Source organism: Microchirus variegatus (genome assembly GCF_963457635.1).
Source record: "Microchirus variegatus genome assembly, chromosome: 4".
Taxonomy (NCBI): domain Eukaryota; kingdom Metazoa; phylum Chordata; class Actinopteri; order Pleuronectiformes; family Soleidae; genus Microchirus; species Microchirus variegatus.
Window position 1 is genome coordinate 22871145 of NC_139805.1, and position 8452 is coordinate 22879596.

Sequence of the window (8452 nt, forward strand, 5' to 3'; positions counted from 1 at the left end):
AGGAGAAGAAAATCATAATTACTGATACGATGGAATAGCAATAAATCAGATCGAATTGGCTCCCAAGTGCCCTCCATCCATCCATCCATATGCTACTGCTTTATCCTCCACATGAGGGTCACGGGGCTGCAGGTGCCAATCCCAGTTTACATAGGGTGAAAGGCAGGATACACCCTGAACCAGTCCATCACAGGGTAAACACACAGAGATGAACAACCATTTACTCTCACCCAAACCGGGAACCAGCCACGTCCACCATTTACCATGAGCCATTTCACATTATACTTCATTACAGGAGTGAATGTGTACATAATGTAATATTTCTGACAATTATCACTGTCATCTCACTTGGTCAAGCAGCCATGTATATGTTTAATAAATGAATCAGATCATTAATTCATGCATGTGCTAGTTAATACGTCTTTAAAAGGCTGGGGAACCTCTTGCTCTGTGGTTCTAGACCCACTCGTTAGAAATGACTGGTCTAATAGAAAGAGATCATCTTGACACTGTTCCATGTTTAAACCTTCACTCAACAGTCGAAGGTTTATCCAAACAAGACAAGATGAACTTAAATACCCTTTGCCCCCACAATGCATCACAACATTAGGTGAGGAGAGGATAAGACAATCTATATTTTTGTATCCAGGCCCAGTTATCGACTCTGCATAACTGAAAGTGCTGAGTGTCGCCAAGTTGTAAGCATTTGATTTGGTGTGATCGTGCGTCTCCTTTAAGATTGTGCTACACTCTCCAAAGACATGCATGTTTATCACTGATTAAGTTTCTCATTAATTAATAAAATAGGTTAAATGATACATGTCATATTTCCATTATGCTCGCCTGTATAGTTGAGTATAGATCATGTCAACCAGTGAATTAATATTAGGGTGTTGTGTGTGTACGGTATACACAATTCCTGTTAACCAAATGGGAAGTAAAAAGAAATGTGCAAAAATTGGTTCAGCAACTTTTCATATAAGCTCCAAATCAGAATAACGATACATTTTATGGCCAATAAGTATTAAAAAAAACCCAAGGTATTTGTTTCAGTGTTTTGGTGCAGAACAAACACAGTGAACATTTAAAAAGATTCAGGATCAATTAAACGTCCTATAAATTAAAGGGAAGAACAGAAAAAACAGCAGACAGACACAGTTACTACAAAGCGGGTGAAAGTAACAAGAGCATTTAGCAGTTTTAGATTCTTTAAGAGTTGGCGGAGACCAAAAAAAAAAAACATTTATCCCTGTAATTTAAAGCTGAAGTAGATAACGTTATGATCTAAACCTGTCATTGTGAGGTTAAAACCAACTGCACAGTGAGTTTTTAAAGCTTTGCTTTCACTATATTACCGTCTTGGCTACCAGGGCTGGGTTTTCAAGGAAAAATGACAAACCGATTGACAGCACAAGGGAACTGCAATGTTCTGTATCCAAAACAATGAAGACAATAGCATTATTGTGTGTTTTTGTGTGTTTACACCTGTGCAGTGATTTAAGCATTTGAGTATAACAATATTGTTTCATCCTTTTACATGGCAATGTGGCAATGCATTGTATTAGTCTGATAAGGCACAGATGGTCCTGTTTCTAGTAGTATTCTCATTTTTCCACCACTTTTAAAAAGAAAAGAAACAAGAAATGATCAGTAAATTGAAATTTGACAGTGAATGTGAAAGCTCAGAGAAACAAACAGGGTCACCAGAGGTCAAATGTGCACACAAACATGTCCAGGGGGCATCCAACTGTCCTCTTCAGTGTTCTTGGTGGATGGAAGTAATTCGATTATGTCCCAGCCAAGTTGTGTTTGTTTATCCATATCATGGTGAAGCCTGATTTAACTCTCCTGGGATATCGCATCGACCCCTGTGACCTCGAAATGTCCACAGGCATGACCTTTGTGTGTGTGTGTGTGTGTGTGTGTGTGTGTGTGTGTGTGTGTGTGTGTGTGTGTGTGTGTGTGTTCCTGTGTTTGCCGAGGCATATATAGCAACAATGCCTGCTTCTATTTTCTCCTGCTTAGCCGCTGAGTAACGCTCGGACCAGAGTGTAAAGGCAGGACCGTGAGGGTTCATTAACTCGGCCGAAGCTCGATGAGCTGCAAAAATTCCCAGTCTACGAGTTTACGCTGAGGCTTTCCTTCACTGTTGCTCATTGATTAACAAATGACCAAAGCAAAAACAAGCCTTGTTGTGAGCGATGCATGCAAAGCCATACGTCCTCTATGATTTGAATAATATGCAAATCCTCACACAGGAAACCTCTTCCTTACTTTACTTCCTGAAAACTTGATAAAAATAAAAACAGGTTTCTTTAAAGGGGTCATATTATGTCCTATTTCTTCAAGTTAACCTAGTTCCCTGGTGTCTTAATGAACATGTCTGTGACATGCTTTGGTCAAAATACCATAAGGATGAAGCACCACAGCAGTTTTATCACCCTGCCAAAACAGCCCTGTTCAGAACGCTCCATTTAGTAGTATCTCTTTAGAAAAAAAGTAAAACGAAACATAAGGGACAGGTAATGACATCAGTCACAGAGGCTACTGGGAGCTAACAACAGCTAGCATTTGGAAAAATTATCATTTGCAGGCTCTAGCAGGCACTTTGCCATCATATTATGTATCCAGTGGACAGATAAATCCTCTGAGGCTGGAAGTTTGTTTAGAACTCTGTGCTGCACTGTGGAGCCAAGAATAGAACTTATCGCGGACTTCCAGTTTTCAGATACCATTGCCCTCGACTGCACTCTCACCTTATTTTTTTACGGACATAGCGGAGCTCAGCGAGACAGCAATTCCAAGAATTTAGCGCATTGTGACGTCCCAGTGAGCGTGGAAGTCAACATCGCGTGTTTTATCTCCTGTACTTAGACTGAGGAGGACCACAAAAACACGAGTGAGTCATCTTTTTTCACACTTTGCCGACTGATACGACCTCCAGAGTCCCAGATATAAGGATTTAAATGATTAAAAAGTTGATTTTGCATAATATGTCCCCTTTAAAAAATCTGTTCCTAACTTCTGCATTTCAATTGAAATAACCGTAACTCCTCCAGACAGCGCAGTTGTACCTGAGGATCACTGTATGTTTGCTCGAGTTGTCAATGATATGGCGTGGGAGAACTGCAAATACTGACCGCGAGCTGACCGTTGTGTTTAGGATCCGCCGGCTTCACTCCCAGACGACTGCAGACAACAGTTTCACTTGACCTTGGCTGTTTTGACCACCTGGCCTGTCAGGCGTGGTTCACAGGAACGCTTTAGGTCAGTGATGGAGAGCTTCAGAAGTGTCTGCGTGGTGCCTGCTTAGTCTGAAAGTAATAGCACACACATAAATCACTGTGACACGGGGCTGTAATTTCTCAGAGATAAAAAAAAAAAGAAAAAAGTTCAAAGCCCTGAACCCTCGCTGTCCAGATCTGAGACATAGTTAAACGTGAAGGCTCACTTCTAAAAGGTTAAAACGATGTAATCTGAAGCTACAGGTGACAGGTTAAAAAGAAAAGGTTTGATTTGTTTAAAACAATAGAACATACACAAAATCGCTGGTGACAAAAGTATACAAAACAAACGTTCACACCCCATTCGTTTCATCTGTTGTGTTTTAGTTGATATTGATTACCTGGGAATATTCAGGTCACAATACAAAACTATAGACGTGCTCAAAGATCTATGACCTCAACTTCACCAACACTTAAAGCTCCAGACTTTAAGAATGACTGACATCTAAAGTATGTGTTTAAAACACAGTCAGGCTGGTTTGTCTGTTTGGGTTGCTGTAAAAAGCCTCTGTAAAGCAAGGCCTTTAAATAAATTATACATAAAAGCCTTATTCTAAAGCTACTTTAAAGGCTACTTACACAAACAAACCTATGGCTGGTATTAACAATATCTGCCAATATACCCTCCCTATATTTTACACAAGTGACACTGGACACATAAACTCTGCAGATAGAACTACTAAAGGGCCCAAATGGGGCCTGCATGAGCTCATCTAATAATGCTATACCAACCCCGTGTTTACTCACAGATGGTATATTCCTAGTAGCCTGGAGAAAATATTTTGCCCAACTTTCCCCAAGTATTAGAATAAATTGGGCAAACCAATCACAGCACTGCTATAGATACACTTACTATTCACTTTATTAGGTACAGCTGTTCTTGGCTGCCACTTGCAGACGTGCATATCCACCTACGTTCAAACTGAGCATCGGAGAGAAGTGAGAAAGGATCGTTTAAGTGAATTTGCCACTGCTGATTTTTAACACACATTTCTACAGTTTACAGATAATCGTCAGACAAAGAGGAACTACCCAGTGAGCTGCAGTTGAAAATTCCTTGTTGATTCCAGAGGTCAAAGGTGTTTCAGCCATAGAAGACAATCTCTGAATGCAAAACGCAGCAGCAGGAAACCACACCAATTCTGACAGTTAATCAGCGGAGAGTGAATGTGAGTGAATGTTTATTTATTTATAAACGAATAAGTAAATAAGGATATGATGATCCATAAAAGCAAGTATCAGTTCCCACAATCAGGTCTGATAGTTTTGCTTGACAGAGCCTGGTTCCATATGAAGGTCACAGTATATAAATAACAAGAACAATATCAACAAACCAAACCAAAGAAAATCAAAAAACCAAAAATGACACTACAGCTTTAAGCAGACTCCCCATGCCCAACACATAAGCATTAAACGCTGTTTTACCCCATGACGTAACATTTTTTAAGCACTTCTCATGAGTTATGGTGGAAATACATCATATCATCATCATCCAGGGCTGATTCTCTGTTCTCTAAAGCAGTTAAACCAGCCTTACACTGAGCTGTGTCCAGAGGGAGAGATGATGCAGCCACTGAGTGGCAGTGTTGTTCCAGTGATGATACAACACACACACACTCACACACACACAGCACATAGATCCATGGAGAGCATGTTCACATTCTCCACATGTGATTACAACGTGTTTAACATGCACTAAGTCATCAGGCAACTTCTGCTGAATGTCCAACGACAGTGAATATAGAATAAGATTATTAATAATAATAATAATAATAATAATAATACCCATGATATCTATATGTACAAACATCAACATAAGCACCTGTGAATGAGGTTAAGCAGTCAATCAATGACAAAATGTGATGCAGAATAAATTTATTCACTATATTGTTAATATAATGTCTAAGTGTTTGTTGTTTTCTGTCTATTAAGACATTTAAAACCCAAAATAACTGGTTTGTAAATAATAATCTATACATGATCCAAATTGACTTAATTTTAATGAATCAAACACTCTTCTTTCCTCCTTCCTGTGGCACCCTGACTCTGTCTCATCTTCCCTTCGTGTTACGTGTCATCACCTATATCCACAGCGACCGCTCACCCTCGGCCTGATCCGTGCCGTTGGACTCGCTGATCAGATGTCGTGTAATTCATCATAAACTGTGCTGTTTCTGATTCATGTGAGAAGCACTTTTTCCCTCGCCTTGAGCTCAGAGTGGGACTAAGAAGCCAGAAAGTGATTGCTTTGATATGTGGCTCCAACAGGAGGACGGAAGCCAGATTGGAGCTGATGAATTAAGGATGGCAAGTAACACATTTATTCTTAACTGCTGCCTTTTAGCAAGGCAGTATATTTTCGACCGTGCCAGTGAACCATCCTCGTTTTTATATTACAATAAACTTTTCCCTTCTTCAAAACAAGCATCAGCAAAAAAAATAAAAAAAATAAAAAAAACTCTCTCTGCACTCATTTTACATCAGATAAGTGAAACTTCACACAAATTCTGAGGTTTACTGGTTGTTACATCATGGGAGTTTCACTCAAGGTGAGTAATATGAGCGGGGCTTTCCTGGAAGCACACAACCTCTGTCACTATGACTGGATGGATGAAGATATTAAGCTGCTGAGGGTTTGCTCATAAACACATGAACACATGCAGCTCTGCTGCTTCAACAACAACAGTGATTTCCCTTCTGGTAACTAATGGCTGTTCATGTTTCCCTCTGGTGCTGAGGTGTCACGCGTCCTCGGGGGAAGCTTAAATACACACAGTCAGTCACTCCAAGGAAAAGCAAACGTTGGTTTGCAAACGTGGAAGCTCGCCGCCATCAACAATCTCCCAACTTCGTTTGGACGCCAAAGAGAAGCTGAATAATGTGGGATAATTTACGATGTTTACGTGCTCTACGTCCCAGGTTTCGCTCCCGGGGTGAAACAGCCGTTCAGGAATTCCTGCAAACAATGCTCCACCTCAACGTAGCAGAAGTTCACAGATTTGTCATGCAATGCCTGCAGGAATACAGTGCATTTTCTGCTCTGCCGCTAAATCTCTTTCTGCTTCACTGACGCTCTCTCGCCTGTTTGTTTGGGGCAGTGCAGCAGCAGCCAGCAGCCTCATGTGATTTATTGGGCCTGATTGCAAGACGAGCAGTAATTCACTACCTCGCCGCCATCATTAACAGTCTTGAAACAGGCCTGCTATTTTTTGTTTTTTTGTTTTACAGGAATTTCCATTGTTTTCTTCCTGTGCATGGCACAGACTACACATTCAACATATGTCACTTTATGCTGTGTTTAGTTGACAAACTTTTTTTCTGCGCAATTGCAGGAGGATTAAACCTGCAAGGTGCATGTGAGGATGTTGTCTCTGCTACGCCTCCATCGTCACATCATCGCCCACGGTGTCACTTCTAACACAGGAGACGGCGGGAAAACACTCCCCTTTCAAGTGATGTCTTTGGAAATGAAAAGGCGATATGAGAGAGAGAGAGAAAACCCCCAGAAAATGAGGCGGAATTACAACAAGGTAGCCACGCAAGGCGCCGGGACTTTGCGGATGATGAAATAGAAGCCCACTTTAGAACAGAGAGCAACCGCAAATCTCTCAAGTCCCTCGTTTATCAAAGCCCACCCTCCCATCCCCAGTCATTTCATGCCTTCACACAGCTTCTCATCTCTGCAGGGAGGTGAAGTTTGAAGTCAGATAAATAGTTCACCCCACTTACTGGCAAGTTGAGCACCTTGATTTCCTGCAGAATATTTGTTCAATGTAGCTGAATGATGTTTCATCCAGAATTTGTGGCTCCGCTTGTTTTTTTAAAAAGACGTGTGCAACGGCTACTAAAAATAGCTTCATTGACCCACTTTTTCAATGAGACCCTACTCGCTTTCTTTTCAAAATAAAGGATAGATCACATCACAGCAGAGCTTTAATAGAAACATCCCGTCAACATGTTTTTTATTCTAATCTTGAGGTTACACTGACATCACCCACAACAGGCTTTTCTCTGCTTTAAATGCTCGGCGAGGACCAGCTCCGTGCAGCACAAAGGCTGTTTGTTTCTCCACTTGCTGTGATCTGCTCACACATCAACGCGACTGCTTTTGCAAAGTTCTTGTGACTAAAATCTGCTGCCAACAACACTGCTGTAAAACAACATCAACAACATCTGTCATTTCACCTTTTTTTTTGTTGGTTCATAGTCAGATCCATGTCTGCAAACAGGTAAAGTCAGTGATCCACAGCCATGATCTCCACATGGAAAGACTAAAGAAGAGCTCAGGTACATGACTGTAGAACAGGGGTCTCCAACTCAGATGACCTGGGGGCCACTGAGCGCCTCGTCTGGTCACAATGATATCACAACAATGTCACTTGTGAGGATATTTCACAGTATTTCAAAGTGAAAGTGTTTGTTTTGGTATGGAACGATATATTGTTCACAATAAAGACATAAAGAAAACATGCAGAAATAAGTAACTATAACTGGATCGATTGGGGCCCATATGTGGCCCACGGGCCACAGGTTTGAGACCTATGCTTCAGAGCTACACAGGACACCTTATCAAGTGTCAGGAGTGGCACCTGGTGTGGTTTTTCTGCAGCTGTAGCACATCTGCGCTCAGCTCTGACGTGGTCTGCATTCAGACCTGATCTTCTGCATACCTTGGTGGTAATGAGTGGGTTTTTTTGAGTTACTGTTGCCTCTCGATCATTTTTTAAACCAGTGTGACCTTCCTCTGGCATCAACAAGACTTTTTTTTTCCTTTTTTTACACCCAGGGAACTGCTCCACACTAGATATTTTCTCTTATTTTGGACCATTCTTTGTAAAAGCTAGAGATTTTATTTTATGTGAGAATTCCAGTGGCTCAGCAGTTTCTGAAATTCTCAGACCAGCCCCATCTGCTACCACAACCATCTTCTCCATTCTGATGCTCAGTTTGAACTCCAAGGTCGTTCTGACCATGTCTGTATCTAGATAGATAGATAGATAGATAGATAGATAGATAGATAGATAGATAGATAGATAGATAGATAGATAGATAGATAGATAGATAGATAGATAGATAGATAGATAGATAGATAGATAGATAGATAGATAGATAGATAGATAGATAGATAGATAGATAGATAGATAGATAGATAGATAGATAGATAGATA